The sequence below is a fragment of the Numenius arquata genome, chromosome 4 (genome assembly GCF_964106895.1).
Source record: "Numenius arquata chromosome 4, bNumArq3.hap1.1, whole genome shotgun sequence".
Taxonomy (NCBI): domain Eukaryota; kingdom Metazoa; phylum Chordata; class Aves; order Charadriiformes; family Scolopacidae; genus Numenius; species Numenius arquata.
In genome coordinates this window covers 45022648-45046840 of record NC_133579.1, presented here as the reverse complement: position 1 = coordinate 45046840, position 24193 = coordinate 45022648, and the positions used below count along the sequence as shown (strand labels likewise).

Sequence of the window (24193 nt, the reverse complement as noted above, 5' to 3'; positions counted from 1 at the left end):
ATACAGCATTTGACAAACTAAAGTTTTTGAATATATTAATCTAAAAGGAAATTGAATACTCTAAAAAAAAAAAAACCCTACATATTTTTCTTCATCTTTTGTTGGTATTATACCCATGGTCTTCTCCTTGTGAAGCTCTCCTACGTTTTAATTTTTTTTACAGTTTAGTTTTGCCCATTTTACCCAGCAGCTTTTCATTGACTTCCTACTTCTCTGGAAAACTGAATCAACAAGGAAATAGCTAGAACTCTGCAAAAAAATCCCTTCCAACCATCCTACTTTGATCATACACCACCTAAAAACTGAACAGGAATTTCTCATTTTCTTGAAGGCAGAAGGAAAAGGCTGATTCTGGCTAAGCACAAAAAACAGAAACCTAAACCAGTGAGAAGGGGGAAGGCAGCTGTAAAAGCCCACGATGGAGTCAGAGAGAGAAACAGCTATGCCGGAAAAGGCGACGACCTCAAAATGTTCCCCTTCTGCAGGTGTTACTCACAGTGATGCATTCTCTTTGGTTCACAATGTGCATTTTTACGGAGCTTGCAGTTCTATTAATGAAGGTACCAGAAGAAGTGTAACCATTAATTCAATGCTCTGTCTGGGATAATTATTCCTATTCAGGTCTAATGACCTTAAGTAGACCATAACAATATCAGGGATACAGGCTCTCTGATATTTGCAGCTGCCTTGGGTATCTATTTCTGTAATGCATAATGAAGTCTTCCCATTCCACACGGCATTGGAGTACCTGTAGGCACAGCATTAACTTACGTGAGGCCCTATGAAACTGATCCTACACACACTTTGTAAACACTCTATTTCAGTGAATCAAGACAGCATCTTGCTTTGTTGCTAAGTAATATTGAACTAATAATTTTTTTTCTTTTTTCTTTAAAATCATTTTGGTGAGATCTAAAAATAATTTTCATTCACATATGTATGGACTGCTCTTTATTTTGCAGAATAAGGCACATCACATAAGCGGTAAGACAAGTAATGAAACAAATATTCAAGGTAAAGCGTATCTGTCTGTAGCCTGACTAAAGGAGGCAAGAAAGAAATAAATAGATGTACTGTTTTCCTACTGCTATGGTCTCAGATTTGACACATTGTAACTGAGAAGAATATAGACAATTGCCTTTTCATCAAAATGTTTATGTGGCTTTATTTCTTAAATGCAAGATTAATTTAGTATGTTTAGGCATTTTAGCAAGTACACATCCAAGAGGCCAATGTATTTTCATTTCTAATGTTATCCACTGGTCCTTGAGGGAGGTATTTTGCTAACTTATAAAGAATGCCTTCAAAAACAATGTATTTTTTTTCCATAATGAAAGCTTACTCTTGCAAGTTGCTGTTTATCTAACAGAAAGTTGCTATTTTGTGATGTGCAAGACAGGTCAGCATTTGTTAATAATTATTAAATAGTTAAAAAGAGGTGAGTGATCTTAGCTCTGATTTTAAATCACAGTGCTTCTGTTGTACCCTGGCTAGTAAATTCCAGCTAGCTCACTATCTTCCTATGACTCTGCTACACTTCCAGACATGCAGCAAGGTAGATACTCAACTCAATGTCCAGGTTACTGCTTATGTCTTTGAAACCCAGAGAGGCTGGCAAAAGGTCACAGAGAAAAGCATCAGAAGTTTTCAAGAAAGCAATAGAAAAATTTTTCATAGAAAGCAGCATAAATTCACCTACAAGCTAAAGAATCATAACAGGAAAGGGAAAACAGAATCCCAGAAATCCCTGATTTTGTAGGGTACAGCAGAAGAGATGGGATATTTCCCCTCCTTTTTCTCTCCAGGCCAGACCACTATCCCGTTCTGCTTAAACTTCTTGGTGAAGCTGTTCACCACGCCAGAACTTCCCCTCAAAAGAATGTTTTCCTTCCTCCATTTCCACATTACAAAAGAGAAGGTGACAACCAGAGGCGGCTTTAGAGAACTGCAATTGCTGAAGCATACTGCAAAATATCCTGCCGTGCCCAGCTACGCCCAAATGCTTCAGTCACCCTCTCCATCACACAGGCTGCAAATGCTCGCATGTCAATCCTGAAGTTACCACTTGTGTGATAGCGTGTTATCGAGTCATATATTACATTTCATGCAGGTTGTTGATTTTGGTTTCTTTCACTAAAAGACAACAGTGTAAGAAGCTGAATCTCAACTATTTATGAAGATCGTGGCTGGGCTGGTCAGCTACAAATACAAAATGGTTACAAACACATTGTTCCCTCTCTTTCTGCTAAAAGATCTTAAGAAATGCAAAGCATTTAAGAACACCTCTTCCTTCATGTTTCAGCATCTCTGGTGGCTAAAAAGAGTTTCATGGAAGGATCAAAACCAATTACTAATCAGACTGTAGTGCCTGACGTGTTGTGTACTGAAATTGCTGCAGACTGGATCAGTATGAGGAACATAGCAAATCAAGACTGCTGCTTATGATGGCTTTTTATTTGATAATACATTCTGTACTATTATCTCAAAAAGACAGAAAATCTACACATCAAAACTTTGGTGAACTGACATACAAGACACTGACTTTGAGACAAAACACTTACCTATTTGTAGTAGACAGAGAAGTCACTCTCAGAGCTAAAGTCTAATAAAAAAGCCAAAGTAATTCTGACTGAAGGTCAAGATGCAGCATGTAAAAGTCTTCAGATTGAAAATAACAGTACCTGCTTCTGGTGAAAGAGAAACTGCTGTGCTATGGGAATAATGAAAATCCCCTCACAAATGTCTTTCCCTGAAATATTACCAACATGACCTTACAGCCAATACATGTGATTCATGCACACGAGACTAACTAGTTCTTGACGGTCCATGTTCTCTGGGCTATGCTTTCCTCTCACCACTCAAATCACTTGTAGCTGAGATTTTTTAAGTCCTAGAGCTAAAAGACAGAGCACACAATCCATACTGAATACAACATTATAGTGTCTTTCAATACTGTAGGTTTAAGTACTTCTTCCTCCTCAGTCCATCTGGAGCCCAGTAGATGGCTAGCAAGTAGTCATCCTCCCGTGATTCTCTAACTGAGGACTTTCAGCAGTATCTGTCAAACTGCTATTTGAGTTCCTGCTTTCTCAAACTCTCACATCCAAGTTGATTTCATTGTCAGAATTTCCCCTGCATTATGCAGGTGACTTTAGCAGTCAGTTGTAGTTACTCCCCTAAAGCTTGATAAACTCTAGATGTTTGTTTAGCTAGAGTAAGTTAGCGTATCTCAGTTAAAGATCATAGCACTACATCAGTTTTTGCAAGGTGGCAATTGCACTTGCAGTACCTTGCACAATGGAGGTCATGTTGTTGTTATGCAGTAAGCAAGCAAAATATCCTCAAATGTGTGGTACAGTACATTTTCTTAAGTGTGTATTTCACAAATCAAGCTCTGCTTCGCCTGAGGCAATAATGCTTTATTTATTTGCTCATTCCTGTTTTATTATGTAAAATACCAATTCTGATTCACTCATTTATACAAGACTACATGACTATTAACTCTTTTCTTTACCAAAGTAAAAATAATTTTAAGAATTTATAGATTTAAAGGCCAAATATTCCTCCATCTAGTCTGATCACTTGAATAATATAGACAACAGAATGTCATCATGGAGAAACAAAGGTATGTTGCTAGGGCTCACTATGTTAAAAGTAGCTTAGCGCCTTACTCTCAATGGAGAAAAGCTGTCATTCGAGGTAATTCACAAATCTAATACTGAATTCCTATAGGGGGGCAAATGTCTCTCTCCCTCTCTCCTTCTTCTCCTCTCCCTCCCTACCCCATCCTCCTTGTCTATGGAGGGAACTGCGGGTCCAAATTTTGGTCTTACTGAAAGAAATGTCCATCTTCGTTGTCGAGCTTCTGATATTGAAGAAGCCTGCAGAAAAACTACATTTATGTAGAAGAATGAAGTGATATAGGGACATTTTTGTCCCGTATAGGGACATATCCCATATAGGGATACTTTTGTCCCTTATAATGTCATTTAGGGCACTGAATATTGCATTCTAGTTTTCTGTGGCCTGAGTTTTGTTTTCAGATTGCGGTGGCATATATCTAATCAACTATTCAGCAAGTTTGACAAACCAGGTCGTTAAGTCAGCAGTAAGAGCTCTAGAAGCAATTAGCCTATACACACATCCAGCTTCACAACGAAGTTCATAAATAAACATGGATAAAATAAGATTTTCACCTGCCCTTGAAATGTATCAAGAAATAAACTACAAGAAACAAATCTTGTGATTCCTGATCACACAATATTGAACCAGCAATGTGGCTGACAGACACAGTGATCAACAGGGCAAATTATGGTACTGTTTTACCCACATCTCATACACATTCTCTTAAATACTTCTACTAGGATAAACAGCTGTAGATTGCTTTTTCTTTAAGCTAACTCAGACTCCTAACTGGGAGGAGAGATTATTTTTAACAATTAGGCTCTATTATCCCCTTAAATTTAGCCTATGTTAGTAACCTCCACCAAACTGATTACTTGTACTGAGACCAATAAATTGCATTTTACTCATACACACCAATCTTTATTACACAGACATCAAGAGATGGAGAATTCATCAACTCCTTAGCTGTTTGTTCTAGTGATTAACCAGCTGAACTGTTAAAAACTGTTAAAAATATCTTATGTATTTCTTACTTTGATGTCTCGGTCCTGTTATATCTTTCTCATCTCAAGATTAATGTCCGCACTCTTTTCCCTGTAAAGTTAAATACTGATCAGATAACTGAATTTTCTTTTCAATGAGGTAAATAGACTTAGCTCCACAATTCTCCTGCTGCTAAGTACTTTCTACATCCTCTTTTCTAAACCCTCAACAACCTTCAAACAATTTTTGAAAGTTCATTTGACACAAATATTGACATTGTGCTCTAGTACACAAAGGAAAAATATACCTTCCTGCCCTGTTCCCCTCAGTATGTCCATGACTTACACTGCACAACTTTCTGCTGTAATATCTCTGGAGTTCCCTGTCTGCTATGCCTCCAAAATATTTTTCAAAGTTGCAGCCTTTCAATTTTCCAGCTATGACCCTTACCCTTTGCTTTTAGAATTATGACTTTCCAGACATTATAAATGTGCACCTTACCCTGATGAATATAATTTATAAAGCATTTTGTATTACTGTATTTACTATCAGACTAATATTTGGCTTTTCTGCAAAAACAATTGTCCATGATTGTCTTCCGGTATCTCTTAGATCATTACTAAAAAACACATAATAGCATAAAGGATGAGAACCGGTTCCTGCAGAACACAACACACATGCCAATTCATTGAACATCTCCACCGACAATTTCCAGTTACCCCCACTCAAAATCCATTAGACCGTGCTCTTTTGATGGGGAACAGTGTCAATATTTTAATCAGGATTTCCAGTATCATTGCATTAGACTTCTCACTGAAATGTACTGCTTTTGGAAAGTTACTTAACCCAAACCTGTTCCCTGTTAAAAACTGAAAAACGTTTTTAGATGACTTGATTTCTTAAAAAGTTGTTGAGTACATCGCTCTATTTCTTTTCAAATACAAAACCATCATAACAGCATCTTTTATTTCAAATGGATTGTTTATACTCTTCCTATCTAGTGGCAGCCCCTTCCTTTGTTAGGATGGCTTTTTTTCCTGGAATACTTCCAAAATGCTGTCATTGGCCTTGACAAAAACAGGCAAAGATTCTTCCTGACATCTAGAAGTCTCCTACATGTCACAACTTTAGTCATATTGAACCATTTTTTTACACATCTAACTTCTGCTTCTGCTTTCACACGTGGCTTTAAGCTGCAGCTGACATCACTTCTGATGACAGAATTATGAAATCTCGTCTGTTCATTAACAGCCTCCTAAAGGGCTCCGCATTGATAGCAACATTCATCTATGGTTCAGTGTTGTTTTTTTGTCCTGTGGAAAATTAGTTTTTTCAAATCACCAAGCATGGCACTGTAAGACTTTTTATCTTCATGATCCTGTATGTGAAATTTCAAGGCTGGCCACACCAGGAGCTGGTATCAAAACCAGAAAATTAAAACACACAAGTGGAATGAGAGCAACATCTTCTCAATCCTCGCTGCTTTGCTGGCCCAGGGCCACGAGCTCCCTCACGAAGTTGTTTTACAGAAGACATGCTGTAGGTGTCTGGGAGCAGCGTGAGCCGGATTCTCCATCGGGAACTGGGGGCTGCCAACGAGACAGGGCCCAGACCCATGGCCAGACCAGTAGGGCAGGCCCGGGGGGGCTGCCAAGGGCCGAGGTCACCAGCCCAGCCCCTTGTGATGAGATGCCCACAGGGGAGACAGGTTGGGACCAGGCCCAGGGAGGCCCAGAAAGTCACTCACAGGTCAAGGGCTGGGGCTGGACCAAGGGGCCCTTGGCATGGTGGTGGTTTCACAGGGGCTGTAGCTTAGGCCAAAGCCGAGCGGCAGAGCTGCAGCTGGAAAGCAACTCCCACCATAGGGTCCAGACAGAGCTCGGTCCCCACTGAGGTCTCCCCACAGTGGCTCTGAGCCACAGTTAAGCCTCCAGGAGGGGATGAGGTATCTTAACATCATTTTGTAATGGTAAACCATCTGTGGCGTGACTCGCCCACTTAGCATGGATGGTACAACCAGCCCAGGCTTTCGATAGAAACGGACTTGCTGGCTTCCAGGCTAAATATGCACCGTTCTGCACCTTCAGTGTACCCAGCATATTTGCTGCTGAATAACTATGCTGACATCCAGCTGGTTAACTTCATCTCCAAATAACGCTAAAGCTACCTAAAAACATCGCTTTGCTGCAATGGTTTCAGTGTACGGGCCTGAAATCTTATTTAAATGCACAGGCTCACCACGTATTTGGCAAAGACAAATTCCTTCAAGGAACTTAAGAGGATGCTTAATGTTTATGCATAGATTACAGTTTGCATATGCAGGCTGTCTATGACTAATTTTGCAAATGAGGTTCACTACACCTTCAGAATATGTGCCTATCTTGAGGCTGTTCAAGAGACGAGTCATCAAACAGCAAAACAATAGAGTAAAAACAGAACACAATGACATACACAGCTAGAGCTGCTTAATTAAGTGACACAATTTCAAGGTTTGTTTCAGTTTGATCCTGTTGATTTTTGCTTTAAGTTTTGTATATCTCAAGACCACTGCTGAATAGACAGAAGCAGCATTTTGCAAAGAATCTGTTTGATGAGACTGACATCGTTATTACAATATCAGCCTTTATTAATGGTGAAATATTACAGTGCTGGCATTTGCTCAATACAATTCTTTTAAACAATAGACTCTTTAACCCCAGTATATCTCATTTCACATTTTGATGAGAAGAATTTTGTGTTATTTTTTCACTAGAAATGAACAAAACCGTACATCCATGTTGCCTTCTTCTTCCAAACCATCCATGGGACGTGTCAGGGAAGATATTTGAGAGTACTGCTTGAAAGGTATCTATGCAGCCCTTTCCCCAAAGACAGAGCTTTCCTGTTCAGGTGCCCAGTTTCAAGTCAAACCTTGTGGTTGAAAACATCAAATCCAAAGTAAAATCAAAAGCACTTCTAAGGCACAGAACTGTATTTAAGTTAGAGGATCATGTCTGAAGCACATTGACAGCATAGCTCCTCCATGCTCTTCTAGTGTGAAACTGGTTGGTTTTACTTCAGACTTTGCTGCTGTTTTAGCTATCTGCTTACAGAATACCAACTAAGCATGCAAGAATGGATTTCTTTCTATATTTCACTGGTAATTTTCCAGTATTTCATCAGATACCATACAGCTACCACACATTTGAGTGATCAAATGTTAACCATCACATAGAAGAAGGATCAAAACCAAGGAACAATCTCCCAACTACGCCTGTCAGGAGCTCATAAACACTTCAAAATGGGTCAGACAGAGCAGTCAGAAGCAGGACCAGACAGCAATAAAAATGAATCAAAATTCTCAATCTCTGCATTAGATTAGTCAAGAGTAGAAGTACCTAACCATTGGTTTGGCCCATACAACAGCCTATTAAAATGGAGGGAGAAGTTTATTGAAGTAGAAGCTAATTCAAGAAATTTATTTAATCCATATGTAAATGAAAAGCGGACCTACAGTAAGGATCTGTCCCACTTCTTGTGAAACAGGGATGATAAATTTTAATGACGCAAGCTCTACCTTTTTTCTGAGCAGCAGTAAGCATCACCATTCATTCAACAGCTCTCTTCCTAGCCTTGAAGGCAGAGGAAGCTGACTCACCCTAGGTAGAAATCAAAGAACAGGCAGATGTCTGGAGGGTATACACTGTTGCTGCATTCATAAAGCAGACTTTTTGTTTCCTTACAATGGTGTACATAAAAGGGAACAAGAATGATTTGCATTATATCTCTAACTCGGGAATGAAAGTTTCTCTTTTGCTTATTCACAGAATATGTATCTTGTAGAAATCTCCCAATTACTTTTTAATGATTATATCCACTAGCTACTAAATATAGAAAGTTTTCAATGAAAAACTTTGCTCCTACTGGAAAATAAACAAGAAAAACAAAGTTTTGAAAACCAATTCTCTTAATTTTGAGGAACCTGATTAGGAAAAAACCCCAAGAACTTACTGTATGGCAGATAAATGCTAAACTATTCATGAACACTTATTACTAGGCCTAACCACAAAACAAAATTTAGCATTAATCATAGCAAGAGTCAAAGCTTTCAGAATTATCTTGGTTTTCTTTTCTAAAACTCCTAAATAACATTTTCCATGTTACAGTGTGTATAATTTCCCAAGTGTTTTCTATGGTAGGTTCCAGAGGTATTTAGGCACATAAGGATGCAGACAGAAACTCAGGCTTAATTCACAGAAAGACTGGCATGGTAAATACCAGACTTTCAAGTGCCTTGTCAGACAGGGAAAGCAGATCCCAAAAGGACAGGCACTAAGACTGTGTGTGTAATGTACAGAGAAAATCAGAATCCTAAAACTACAACTAAGAAAAATTAGAGCTGAAATGGGAGGCCACCTAAGTAGGAAATTCCCCGAAAAGGGTGTTGCTTATGATTCTGTACTGAGCCTCCAAGTGCTTAGCTCTGGGCTGCAAGTAGGCACCTTTATTTGCTTGGGACTCTTTGTGGGCAAAACAGTCTAGAGGCAGGGAATTTTAATTGAATTAATTTATTACAAACAAAAACAAACATCTCGTTGCTGATTGCAGTTTTGAAAAAAAAAAAAGAAGAAAATAAACACTGAAGCAAACACTTATATAACCATCTCTCCTCTGCACTTTCCAGTCCCAATTTTCCTTATTTTTGCTGTGGATTATATTCAGTCCATCAAAATTCCTGTGACGAGGTGACAGGTGGCGTAGGAAGTTGAGGTGGTATCTGTGATGGTTTCTTTCTGTCACTGTGTGCGTAACCACTTCTGCTGCTCTATGCTTAATGGTTTCTGCTCCCATTTGCCTCAGTGTCCCTGCTCCAGCCTGGGACACAGATGAGCTGCAGTGGCCTCAGGTGTGTCTCTGCTCCAGCATGGGTTGTCCATGGGCCACAGTGCCTCAGGGGTGTAGGTACCCTTGTTTGATGCAGAGAGTCCTCTACACACAACAGCCTGTCCCCAGCCTCCAGCAGCTACCTTTTTCTTTCTGAACTGTGTTTGGGCAGGGGCACTGTGGGCCTCTGATTAGATAATGTTTTGATAGAATCATAGAATGGTTCAGGTTGGAAGGAACCATCTAGTTCCAAATCCCCTGCTGTGGGCAGGGACACCTCCCACTAAGACCAGGTTGCTCAAAGCCACATCCAACCTGGTCTTGAACACCTCCAGGGATGGGGCATCCACAACTTCTCTGGACAACCTGTTCCAGTCTCTCACCACCCCCACAGTAAAGAATTTCTTACTAATATCTAATCTAAATTTCCCCTCTTTCAGTTTAAAACCGTAACCCCTCGTACTATCGCTACATTCCCTCATAAATAGTCCCTCCCCATCTTTCCTGTGGGCCGCCTTCAGGTACTGGAAGGCTGCTATAAGGTCTCCCAGGAGCCTTCTCTTCTCCAGGCTGAACAACCCAAACTCTCTTAGCCTGTTCTCATAGGAGAGGTACTCCATGGGCCACCCTCCAACCCTCTGATCATCTTCGTGGACCTCCTCTGGACCCATTCCAACAGGTCCATGTCCTTCTTATGTTGGGGGCTCCAGAGCTGGACACAGTACTCCAGGTGGGGTCCCACGAGAGCAGAGTAGAGGGGCAGAATGGCCTCCCTCAACCTTCTGACCACACTTCTTTTGATGCAGTTTTGGTGCTTAATGGGTACGTTTCTGTGCAAAAAACGTTTTTTTCCATGGTTGTTCTCATGTGTCCCATGGTAGGTTGGAGGCAGCTTTGACGGGCATGTGGTGATTCGCAGCCCCCCCTCACAGCTCACCACCGCAGCCCCCAGCAACTTCCAGCCACTAACACAGGCTCAGTACAGAGCCATAGCTACCTACCAGTGCTGCAGATACAGGATGTCAGCACCAGAAGTTTTTGTGTTTTAACAGGAGACGGGTGAGCGACCCATGTTCAAAACACTCCTCTGCCAAAAGAGACCTCCTCTCTCTTCCTATCCCCAAGGAAAAATGCTTATCGGTGATCATGAAGCTATTTTGGAGGTAGAGCCCTAGCAGCATTTTCCGCTCCAAAATTAAACAGTTTAAAAATCACTGAAGCATGTACTAGATTTCCTGTCCCTGCAGCGCTCTGGGTGAATTCCCTAATTCCCGGGCTCCTGTGCAAGGGCTGTTGTGCTCCCTCTTTCTCTCTCATGGGATGTGCAATCCAGTGGAGGCATTTGGCGACTGTCCTTCAACACAGGGAAAGCTGGGTCCCAGTTTGTCCTCTTATGGGATTAGGTCCAGACTCGTGGCTATCTAAAAATCTCACAATATAAAAATCTCACATGTTGAGGGGTTACAAATGGGTTTAATTCTGAACAATACCATGTTTTATTTCTATTGGTTTTGCAATCCCCATTTACACAATGATGCCAGCACATTTGTACATGAATTAAATATAATGTAAAAACAAATACCAAAGCTGCAGCTGATAGATTTCGGCAGTTATTTCTAATGGAAAATATGCCATGGACGGAATAAATCTATTCTATGACCACTGCACTTAAGTAATTTCCAAGCTTTTGAGAAATTTGGAAATGGTTTGTGATTTCTTTACCTAAAATCCTTTCTGATAATTTCCAGCATACATCATCAATATACTCCATGCCTTTATTTAATTTGATGAATTTTGAAATTCCACATTTTAAACATTAAACATGGATTAACACATCTATCCATCAGAAAAACATGTTGACAAAGAGAATTGTGGTGCTGTTCAAGGAGATAAAATTAAAGGAAACCAGAAGGTAATTTTGGAGACACAGTCTTCTCTGAGTATATACAATAACTGATAAAATTTTGCCATCTAATTCAAAAGATCATAATTTATTATTTATCACTGAAACCTCAGGAATACATGCACGCAAAGCTGACTATTTAGCATACAGGAACCATAATTCCTGGAAAGGGAGGCAGAACTTAAAATTTACATCTTTAGTGTAACAAGATGCATATTTTCATACTTGGCTCCTGTTCCAATCCTCTTGGAGAATATTTTTTTACTGCTTAAAAACTCTTTCTGCATATTAACAAAGGTCACAGAACATATACTTCTTTTTCACACTAGCATGGCTGCTCCCACCATTTACACCATACAATTTTGAAGAAGAGGGAAAAAAAAAGACTTCTCTATGTTTTCAGTCACTTATATTAAGAAATGTTATAAAATAAACTTTTTGGGTTTTATTAGCACACTATTGTTATTAATAAGCCAAAGGGAGCCAATTTCCTTTTCAATCCTAATTTGGTAAAGCCTCCATAAAATGGTCGTCCTCCCCATGACAGTCTCATAGCTGTATTCAGCAGTACTTGCAGCGCCACATCCAGCACAGCTTAACGACATGTTAATTCTAAGTCTTGCCAAGAATCCACAGAGTGTGCTAAATACACTACCATGCTCTGATGAATCAGGGCCTTCCTACAGAAAAGTGCCCTATATATTTGGTTTAGGTCATTGCAGAACTTGCTTCTTGTTTGCAGTTTACAATCTCAGTATTAAAATATAATTGTTTTTTTCCAAGGGGTGTGACTGGAAGGGAAGAAAGGAAAACCAAATATTATTCTCCCAATGCTGCACTCTGTATCAAGTGGATCCATCTAAATGAGAGCCACTGAGAGGCGAGGCTCCATCAGAAGACAGGATGGAGCAAGGAGGGAGAGAGCATGAAGTGGGATAGTACTCCGTTGCAGTGGAACTGACTTCTGCAAAGTAGACTGTCAGCCAAGCGTGAAAGTGATAGAAAGATTTCCTAGAGACCCAGATGGTACTTGCTGAGGTTATTTCAATGCTGGAAGCCACTGGAAGTTGTTGAACTAGAAGAGGTTTCTAGAAAAAGGCTGGAGGGAACTCTGCCCTGCAAGGACTCAATGAGAGATTTCTTTTCGATTCTTGGTATTTCCTCTGTTTCATCAGCAATTCTGAATTTTCCTTGGTTGAAGAGTTAACTTATAAATAAGATAACTTATTCTAAATATTTATTCTAAATAAGTTAACTGTGCTGTAAATAAAACCTAATTTTTTTGAGACTGGCAGCTATTCAACCCAAGGACCTATATGAGTCATGTTCCATCATACCAAGTGTGGTTTAAAGTTTGCATAAGCTCTCTCAGTGATCCAGCAAGGTTAAGTTTTTGCAGATACGCCTACTCCTGTACAGATTTTAGTGCATGCAACGAGCAAATTCTATAAATTATTCAGGGGCAAAAGGTTGTTTCATATTTGGGCGAATCAAGAGAAACTTTCATTGCAAAAGCTCAGCCCTTAGCTCATAACAACTGCTGTTCAAAGAATGACACTGAATATACACAAGACAATTCTTATTTAACATTTGACAGATAAAGGGCTGCATCTGATCTGTCTGGTGTGATATCAGTTCCTCTGCCATTCTCCTGTATCCTTTTCCTTGTGTAGCCTCCAAAGAAGCCTGACGCTTTGGTCTGAGGCTGTATGCTGAAATACTGACAGCTGTTTCAGTGCAACCAGTTCATCTTTCTTTGGCAAATCTACAGATCTTCCAGCAGGGAAAAATTCATGGGATTCAGGACAGTATTTAGATTCCACCCAGACCAGTCACCTCACATCTTCCAGCACGACATCTTCAAAGTTTGTTTTTCTCTCAACACTAAGGGGAAAATGACATTTTGAACAACTGCCTCTGATGGTTTCAGTTAATTTTCCTCAACGGTAGGTTCACATTTGTGTTTTTCAGATGCTTGTTTCTAGTATCTAACAGCAGCCCATTGAAAGGATGACTCCCCAGAAGAACTTTTTCTATCCAAGTAGTACAGAAATCCAACCTCATATGCAGTATGGTATTTTCATGTTTCTGCTTCCAGTGCAGAAGAAGGGAGTAAGTAGAAAGGAACAAAATATGGTCCAGGAGAAACTGGAAGACCAGCAATAAATCATGTTTCTTCAGTATGATATAGGAGACAGAAAGGAAAAATGGCTGTGCCAGCTGGCAAGATTTAAAATACCTTCAGTTACCTAAATCTGATGGTTTTGCTTCTTTTCTTAAAAATGGTCAACAAGAAAGCATGGGGTATGCCAAAAGCTGGGGCCCAAGCTACACTGCAAGATGGAGCGGTAAACATAGTTGTTATTTTCAAACACAAGGCAGAAATATTTTTATGAAGAAGCAAGGAAAATTCCTGCTGTTAATTTTACAGTAACAATTTGCCCTGCCCTCACTATCCCTGTTGTTTCAGGAACAAATATATCTGGCTACAGTAAAGCAAGAAAAATAACAGCAAACCTGCACCTTATGAATTCAAGTGAAATTACTCTTTCAGTATTTTTTCCACCTTCTGGAAATGTACATAAACTACCATCTATATACTTGCATACTCGGGCTTTATTTTATACATGAATAGAGATCTAAAAATATCTTACATAACAAATCAAATTTATTTAGAGATTTACTTTTGGTACTATAAAGCTCACTGTAAAAGCTTACAGATCTCCGTGCTGTAGTGTACTATGCAACACTAAAGAACTGCTGTGAATAACACTCTGCAGACTGACAGAACGTGCTCCAACAACAAATTATTGTTTCTGGGACTTGTACATATTTTATGGTTGATAAGTGACTGTCACTCACATTTTTACTTTTTGGAGCAATGCAGAAAGCTACTTTTAAAAGAATCTGAGTTCAAAAGAAAATCAAAGGAACTTAAGAGGGATTTTTTTTAAAAAAGACATTTAAAGAAATTTCTCAATGGGGAGAACTAATAGAATTAAAAATATTTGATCATGCAAAGACATTTGTCCTGTCCCATGACTGCTTACTTTCTTCAAGACCCCTTTTTTGAAGGATCTTGCCTTCCAGAAATCCAGGTAGCTCATATCAAGTGGACCATTCTCACCCACAGGATCACTGAAACCTTCTGAGACAAAAGAACCTTCTAATTTTAAGAGAATTCTTGTTTTTTTTCTCTATGGAAGCTATCTTGACTTTTGTTCCATACCTCACTCTCACCCAAATGTGCATTGATCTTACATTCTCCTTCCACGAATATGCCCAAGACAGACATTGGGTTTCGAGGTAGGTAGTCCTCTGGTTTCCCCTGTAGCTCTGCCAAAATTGGCATTGCAGTTGCCTCCCTCCCATCCTGCAGTATCAGCACAACTCTTGGCGAGAGATTCCACATAAAAGGTAATAGCAAGATTTCAGCTGTTTCATTCCTGAGTTTCTTTAGGTCTCTCTGCTGAATACGTAGATAGGAGGACTTATTACTGCTTATTTTATTTAGTCTATCTATTCCTTGACCTCTCCTCCTCAAACTTCACCTTCAGATAAATGCCATAATGAGTCTTCCATAAATGTGGGAAACTCCTTTCTTCCACAATGAATGCAGAAGCATAACAAAAATTATTTACTAGATTTACTATAGGGAATCACATGGCATAGTTCCTGAATATGAACTTACTCTGAAAAAGACAAATCAGTTCATTACTGTACAGTTAAAAAAACACTTCATGCTTCTTTCTAGTAATTGTTAAACTTACAGTAACATTTCCCTTTTCAATTTTAATTTTTCAAATTTTTCAGTATTCCCTTTCATCTAAGCAAAATTTCAGATACTCTTGCAGTTATTTAAAATTACTCTATTACTAATTTGCATTCATGATAATAGGATATTAAACACTAAGAATGGATTAAATTGAATGTCTTTCCTTTCTTTTTTCTTTTCTGTTTGTTTTGTTTTTTTTTTTTTTTTCCTTATGATTGAGAAGAGCTAGCTGGTCTAGAATCAACTAAATTAATACTTTGCTTTCAATGGTGGAGGGAAAGTATGCACCACAACCTTGTCCTTTAAAACTTTTACTATTTCTTTTTATATGCACTTGCATTCTGTATCAACAGGCTCTTAAATACACCGAACATGACTTACAAGAGTAGGCAACTTAAGTGTGTTTAAGGCATGACTAAAGATACCTTTCTGAACAAGTGCCTACTTTTTTCTATTTGTGATTTATGAAATTAAGTACTGTATACCAACTTACAAGTTCAAAGGACACAGATATGACAAAATGCCTTCAATTTGTATTTTTAAACTTCTTAAAGCTGACTGGCATAATGAAATTAAAAAGAAAACAAAACACAAATTAACAAAACCCTACCATGCCATCTTCTTATTCTGCAGTAATTCAGTTAAACAATACTCTTTTTTTATATATGTATCTGTTAAAAAAATCCTTTCATTTCAATAATACAGTGTATTCAACAATGGATGCTATGTAACATTCAAATACGTTATCCTATATCATGTCTGGTCCCTTTGAACAAAGCAATTAACCCAACACCACAGCTCTACAGTAGAAAGGCTGAAATCTTCTTTTTCTGAATGCAGAAAATTCACGAGCATATCCTCCTGCAAAGGTATTGCCCTGCATAGAGCTATCAGACACAAGGCCGATGGGAACTTGTGGCAATGGGGAGAGAAGGGCACCACTGCACCAGTTATAATTACCACAAAAGGATGGGTATGGTGGGGTTACAGCAGCCCTTGCAGTGCTGTTTGCTAATTTGCTTAACAGTGCATCTTTCACTGAGGGGTAAACAACCCTGAATCCGTGTTAGCAGAGGCAGTGACTCAGAAGTAGCTGTCACTGTACTCACCCTGCAGCTGATGTCAGAATGTTCCCAATGCCAAATCCACCTCACAAAATAAAAATCTCTTTAGAGAGATATTTTTTTTAATGTGTGAGTTTTTCAGACTAAGAAACTGATTCATTCATTAAGGCTAGGCTAAGCACCTGACCAACTTAAGCACACATTTCCATGGAATGAAAAACCTGCATCATATTGTACCAGTAACTTGGTTTTCTTTCCTACTTCTTAAAAATGTCTCTTATTGCCTATTCATATTAACAGGTTGAAATTCCAGCATCATTTAAGATAAGACACTGTACTGGAGAACTGCAAATGAGTTTGTGCATTTCCAAAATAATAAAGTTGACTTGTCAACCAATGCTAGATTTTTCAGTTAAATTGCCCACTGTTTCTTTCTCTCAGTGAAAATGTGTCTTGTTGCAGGTAAATGACTAGCTTTCGTGATATTTTTAGGGGAAAGAGTTTAATTTATGAAAGAAAGTTTCGGATATTATGTCTGGAAAAGGAAGAAGGCAGTGAGTCACTTAAAAGATAGCAATGGTACGTAGAGTCTGCTTATACTCAAGATGAGACAGAAGCGTTTTGGCAATGATTCTCTCTGAATCCAGTAGCAATGCAGCTCTTCTCTAACTGTAAGAAATGTAATATACTAGACAAAGGTAGAGACTGACCAACACACTGATCTTGTTTCAGATTTTTCATGAGCATTAAAGAAACCAAACTTGCTTGAAAATTACTATTCCATGGTAAATCTCTTAATGAATTCAGCTCCCAGAGGAGGAGGTGGAAGAATGCCTTTTGAAGAGGGGATATAAGGATGAAGAGGCTACATAAACTGACAGGAGAAGGATGCAGAAATGAATACCAGTAGCTAGTTGGGAGAACTCTGGTCAAATACTTTCACAGACTAAATGGTTGGCCCTTCCTACACATAGCAAAGGTACACAGGCTACATCAGCAACAGCCTTTCCTGATCTGAAAACACAGCCTGAGGGAGGTGCTTTTGATGTCTGCTGTGTGTGCACATTACATCTTTTTCCACTTTGCCCCTGCACCACAACTATTTATTATGATTTAAAAGGAGTTTTCTGAATGTCTTATAATAATTTTCAGTGAGGATTGCATATGTTAAAATGTTTTTAAATCCGAGAAGTACCACTGAACTAGATCAATTCAAGACCAACTCAAAGCTTTCTGAAACAAGGTTTGAGGGATCCCCTATAATGCTCTGACAATCAGAGGCATCTTCAGGACATCTAGTGACGTAGAGTATAAAAATCCTTTGGCGTATCCTCTTAGGTCTTTCTTGATTTTAACAGTGAAGTCAGTGAAGAGGACCACATTTTAATGTGATTTTGGGGGCTAAACAGGTATTGAATCTCTTTTGAAAACTTTCAATCTACTTTCAGTAGTAGCACCTACATTCATTGTGGCCACTCTGTCAGCTCCCCCCGTCTCTTACAAGTTCACCCTGTCCCTCATGGCTCTCCACAGTCCACAGTTTAATCGTCTAGCTGTTCTGCCTCATTGCTTATGTAAGATTCCAAAAGGGCGGAAGTCCTTATCCGTTTCCATAGCATTGGATTTTTTTTTTGTCACTGAGACTCTGATCACTTAGTTTACTCCTACTAGCATGGAAAACAATAGCATGCTTTTTCTGGAAATCACTGTAAATCACTATGACTAACAGATGCTTATCACACAGCCTTTATACTTTTAACATAATCTAGAAAAGTGACTGTCTTCCTCAAAATGTATGGCTATTTTCCTACACATATTCATAACATACACTTTTTATTTTTACCAAAGCTTCAATAAGCATCAAGCTGATATGATTCTTTTTTTAAATTATGTTCCTGACAGTATATCATAAATTTTGCAGATATTATAACTGCGTGCATTTTAAGGCATCCCAAACATGTGGTTCTACTTAGCTGTCATTAGAGTTTCCTGAGATTCAGTTCACCTACTGCATCCATGTTTGCATTCCAGACGTATCGAACTATGGTGCTGCCACTTCTTTTTCTCTTAGTGTATCTTCATTCATACTGTTCACACCTGTCAACCAATTCACCTTCAGCCAGTCATCTCTTTAAAATGCTAATGTATGCAATGCTATGCAACAAGGTACTTATGTCTTTGACAGGCTGGATAATAATTTTAACTGAATGAAAAAATTTAGGAAGAAACTGTGGTGCAGTGATTTATGTGAGTAAGTTATAGTATGTCTATTTATAGCACTACACAGCCTTTTAATGATACTGTGTTGGCATCATTGAGAATCCTGGCACAGCACTTGGACAAAAACACTTACAACAATAATAAAATTTTATTGCATTTTATATGCAAAAATTAATGGGACTTCAGCTAACAGTAATATGTTATTCATGTGCTGCTGATTTTAAATTGTGTTATGACATATCATTTGTTCCTCAAACTCATTGAAGATGCATGCATTAATGTATGAGAACTCTAAAAAATGCATATGGAGAACAATTACCTCTACAGTTTACACAAAATGAGGAAAATGGAGAAAAAGTTTATCACAGGACACCCACAAGATATGCAATCAATTCTCATTAGAAAGGCATATATAAATACAGCAACAAAGGATTATATGTAAAAGAAAGATTTAACATTAAAAAAAAATGGTATAAAAAGAAAAACAAAAGGTTGTGATTTTTTTAAATTATCTCGTTAGAGCAATAAAAAATCCCAGACATCCTTGGAAATATTTGCAGAGTATTTTCATGTCACAATAACAGTCTCAAGCACATTAACACTCCCATCTTCTATTTTTAGAACTACTATATGAAGCTGAAAATATTTTTTTCCCTATGGTACCAGAAAACAAATGTTCATTCTTAATGTATGATGGTCCTGCAAGGATGTATTTTAAAATAACCTGGAAGAATATCTTAAAATGAAGGAAGACCATGAGTGCAATTTTTTTTTTTTTTTTTTTTTGCAAATATGGAGAGAACATGGAGTTCTATTAATTTAAGATTCCACTCTTCACAGACAGATTTTGTCCAGCAATCTCTACATTGCAAAATCAGAGGTGAAGAGTTACAAAAGAGTAAACCTCTTTGCTGTAATTGTGGTTTTATAGAGTGTTGTCACTGTGGGTCATATTACAGCTGCACATAATCCCAATAAGCATTGGGCCTTTTTTAATTAATTAAAAAGAAGTGTAGCCCCAGTTGTTGCAACATATCAGCCCTGGGCTGCCTGAGGGTTCCCTTGAATGCTGTAAAGGGCATTATTAAAGGTATCTGTGACAGCCTGACTCCTGTGCAAAACCAGATGTGACCTATAAAGCAAAGGGAATTTAACAAAGCCAAGTTACACCTTTCTTTTCCCTCAGTCTTCTCAGATTTGAGAGATAACAGTAGCCAATATAGCTTGGCGTTGGGATAGAAGGCAGGTGTCAGGATCTGGCTAGAGAATTTCTGAAGGATCACATATGCGACTGGAGAAAGTCATTCTTCCAAAACCGACATTCTTTCCAAACATAAGAAATAGAGAAGAGCACAAAATTATTAAAAGGCTTGCAAAAACGTTCTGGAGAAGCAACTTTCTCTGAACAATAGAAGCAAAGGATTTTTGTTGTCAGGGAGTTTAACCAGAGTTAGTGGGGCCAAAGGAAGATTAAGATGCACTGCAGAAAGACTGCCAAAAAGATAGGTAACTATGTTCATTCCTACTAACAGGAGGAGACTGGGAAGATGCAAAACTATTCATTCTGGGGTACAAATCAAAGAAATTGATACAAATTAATGTCACAGTAGAACAGGTTTTAGAGCAAAGTGACAAAATGAACAGGAATGATTAGCAGGGCCATTTTTTTTTCTGATGATACAAAGTTATTCATAATAACGAGGAGAAAGATGGACTGTGAAAAGCTGTAGAGAGGTCTCAGAAGACCTAAGACATGGTTTCCCAAGACACACAATGCAACATACCCACCAGCTGTCACCCAGAGCTCCTTTCCAGCCTCTCCCACTACTGTCAGTCATTACGGTCCCCACCTCTCTTCTGTGATACCTGTTTGCATTAGGTGTGGGTGGCAGGGTTTTGACAGCAAAGGAGCTGCAGAGGTGGCTTCTGTGGGAAGAAGTCAGTGGTTCTGCAACAGACCCACTTCAGCAAAGCTAGTGGTGTCTCTGGGAGAATATGTGTAAGAAAAGGCAGGAAATGCCCTTTGACATTGACAGAGAGAGGAGGAGGGAACAAAAAGAGTGAGAAACAGCAGAAAGAACACCAGGGTCAGAGGAGGAGGAGGTGGAGGAGCTCCATGATGGAGCAGATATCCACGCTGCAGCCCATGGAGAACAGCGCCAGAGCAGATGGGTATGCCTGAAGGAACTGCAGCCTGTGAAGACCCCATGCTGGAGCAGAGGAAAACCATGGGGAGGAAGGAGCAGCAGTAGAGAGGAACTGCTATGTACTCCTCTATCCCCCATATGCTGCTGGAAGGGAGATAGAGGAGTTGGGAGTGAAGTTGAGCCTGGTAAAGGTGGAAGGAAAGATGTGGCTGTAATATCTGTCTTTTTTTTCCTTCTCACTAACCAAAGCTGTCATTTGGCATGAGATCAAGTTAATTTTCCCAAAGTTGAGTCTGTTTTGCCCACAATGGTAATTGAGAAGTGCTTTCCTTGTCTTTATCTTGATCCATGAGCTTTCTCATCCCTGTTTTTTTTTTTCTGTTTTCTCCACTTTTCCTGCTGGGGGTGGGGGGGAGTGAGTGAGTAGCTGGGTGAGAGTTTTGCTAGCCCACCACAATATTACACTGTTTTCTAAATATTACAGGAATCTTCCTATTCAATGCTGCAAGAATGTTTGGGCTTGTCAGCCATCATTAAACCCTGAAAATTCATTATCCTGTGTAAGGTCATCAATAGAGTAATTTTCCACTATCTGCTAAAAGCAGAAAATTAAAAAATGCTACACAGATTTGGTACCGTCTTACTGCTTGAGCAGTCATATTTGATGACCTATAATGAGAAAGCTGATAACTGCTGAATTTGAAAAATCCAATGACAGTAGCAAGGAAGAATAAACTTTAAAAGAGGAATACAGCGATCTGGGCTTTAGACTATTTGAGACTGACTTAAGTGGGCATCAAATAAAACTATGCAGGCAATGACTAAAACACCTTTTTTTCTTTACTTCATCAGTAAAAAGGAAATCCAAAGCACTAGGTATAAATAACTGTGACGGAGAAAGGCAACAATTAGTTTATTAAAATACAGAGCAGTCACGAATGTTCGCTGAAAGTAGAAAATTCTTACTCAGTCAAAAGAATAAGACTATGGAAGAGCCTTCAAATACAAGCAGTTGCAACAAAAGCCCTACCAGGTGTTAACAGGGAGGCATCTAAAATTACAAAAAGGCTGAGACAATATGTGTCCTTGCAATTCTGGGGTATGAGATTTCAGGGATCTTGCAGACTTCCCAGTAATCAACTAAAGAACATCAGTGTTGCAGCCTTTTTTTTTTTTTTTTTTTGTTCCTGAGACTGGGGTAGTATCCTGCACAGACAGCTGATTTGTATTAAATTTATTTAAAACATGAACACATCTTAAATTACAGTAGTCTAAAGTGCCAGAGGAGATTTTCTTTTTTCTCACTTTAGGAGGAAAAAGATAAATACTACATATTTCCATTAGATTTTGGTTACAGCAAATAAGCAAAAATAACTTGTTCTTGAATTAAGATCTTCTGTATTTCAATTAAGTGCATGGTGGTTTACATAGCTACACTCTGCAAGTAGGAAAACTACTGCATAAAATGAAGTCGTGAGAGATCAATTAAACAGTGAAGACAGTTCCAGTCCAGCACTGGTAGACAACAGAAAACATTTAATTGCTAATTCTATCTGACCTCCAGTAATTTGATTTTTAAACAAACTTTGGGAAATGCAAAGGTGAAAAGGCATAGCACATTCTATTCCAACATCTGAGATGTCAAATTGAACTTAACAAGAGACACAACTCTGCCAAAGTATTGTAACATTACAGAAAATCACCTGGACCCCCTGGAGAAAGTATGCCAACACAAAATATCGGAGGTCTAGAAAACATAGCCTAGAAGGCACAATGGAAGAAACTGGGCTTGTTTGCCCTATTAAAGGGATAACTGAGGGGAGAGAGGGCAATAGACTTCAGGTGCACAAAGAACTGTAATAAAGAGGGAAGGAATAAAACTTATTCACATCCACTGTAAATTGCATTCACAGGTATAGATTGCATTGTGGAATATTTAAGTTGGGCAACAGGGAAAATATTCCCCAAAGATAAAAACTGAGGGGAAAGATCATCTAGGAAAGGTGTAGAAGTTCCAGAATTTGAAGAGCTGGTTAGACAGACATCTATTGAGGACGTGTCATGGTTTAATCCCAGCCAGCAGCTAGGATCACGCGGCTGCTTGTGCAATTCTCCCCCATTCCCCCAGAAGTAGGGAGAAGAAGAAGAAAAGGAGGGGAAAGGAAAAAAGCCCTTGTGGGTTGAGACAAATACAGTTTAATAGAACAATAACAGAAAAGGAAAATAACAATAATAACAACAACAACAATAATAATAATAATGATGATGACATAAGTCACTCTCATTACCTGGTGAATTGCAGCTTCTCAAGCAGTGATCACAGGTTCACCCCCCTCAGCCAACCCCCACTTAAATATCAAGCATGACATGTATGGTACGGAATATTCCATTAGCTATTCCATTGTTCTGTCTATGCTCTTTCTTAGCTTCTATGGGAAGCTTGAAAAGTATAAAGATTTCCTAGCAACAGCGAAAACAATATGCATTGATGTTCCTTTCATGTTTGAGACTTCTTTTTCTATATTTTACAAAAACATTCTGAAGAAGGAATAGAAACTTCAATTAATTATGTTTTGAAAACAGATCTAGTGTTGTCTACAATTTGGCTTCTGCTCATTGAAATTGGTTGAACTTTTCAGTTATACACAGTTACACACAAATGCCTCTTTTTAAAAGTAAAAAATTAAGTTCACAAAATGGGTTTCAGTAGATACATAAGAGGTGAATGTAAAAGTGGTAGGTAGTTAAATATGTGGACTCCTGCTTTCTCTCACTTCTCTTTTTCCTCTTTATTCTTTTTTGAATCTCTGTCATCAAAAAACATGTTAAAACTGGAGGAGGCTGAAAAGAATTCATTAGTGGCTCTGGTAAGGATTTAGAAGGAAAGTATCAGGTTTCAGTGACATAAGTTAAAACAGAGAGAGGAAGTTCAGGGAGGGTGTTTACTTTCACCACTACAGCATTTTGAAAAGGTTAAGCAGATTTTTATCCAGATATCAGATTTACTTTCAGCTATGATCATACACAAAACTTAATTTCAACAAGAGCTACCTCAAGAACTAAATCAGCTCTAATTTTTTAGTTTGATTCCTTTAATAAAGCATTCAGACTTTTTTTTTCTTTAATGAGAGGACATTTGTTGACAATAAGGACAACTGTTTATGTGACAATTTAGATTTATACAAACATATGATTTAATGTTATTCAACATTCTGGTTTAAAAATTAGCGCAGAAGCACAGACTGAATGGTTTACAATCCAACTTCCTGGCAGATTTTAAAATGCAGTTTACTGAGAAACATATTTTTATGTTGAGTATTTTGAGTAGGATGCCTAAGGCATCCCAGGTTTCCTTAAAGCTATTTTATAATCTAGAATAAATGAATGTAATGCTTTTTAATAAAAAACCCACTTGGCTCAATGTCCATATTCTTTGAGAGCTTTTGTACATAACCATGCTGTAGGTACATACATGCCCAAGCATCTGAGGTTGGACTTGCACCTTTTAGCTCTAACAGTAATAGTATCAGCATGCCCATACCACCTCCCCTTCCATCCCCATATAAATTATGAAGAGAAGTACATTCTTCTCAATCTAACTCTATTTAAAAGA

At 38.5% G+C, this 24193-nt stretch overlaps 1 protein-coding gene across 1 annotated transcript in view; it reads right to left on the bottom strand.

Annotated features, from left to right (window-relative positions):
- Positions 1–24193, bottom strand: part of ADCY2 (adenylate cyclase 2) — a 223165-nt gene that overhangs the window by 79553 nt on the left and 119419 nt on the right. The window lies entirely within an intron of this gene.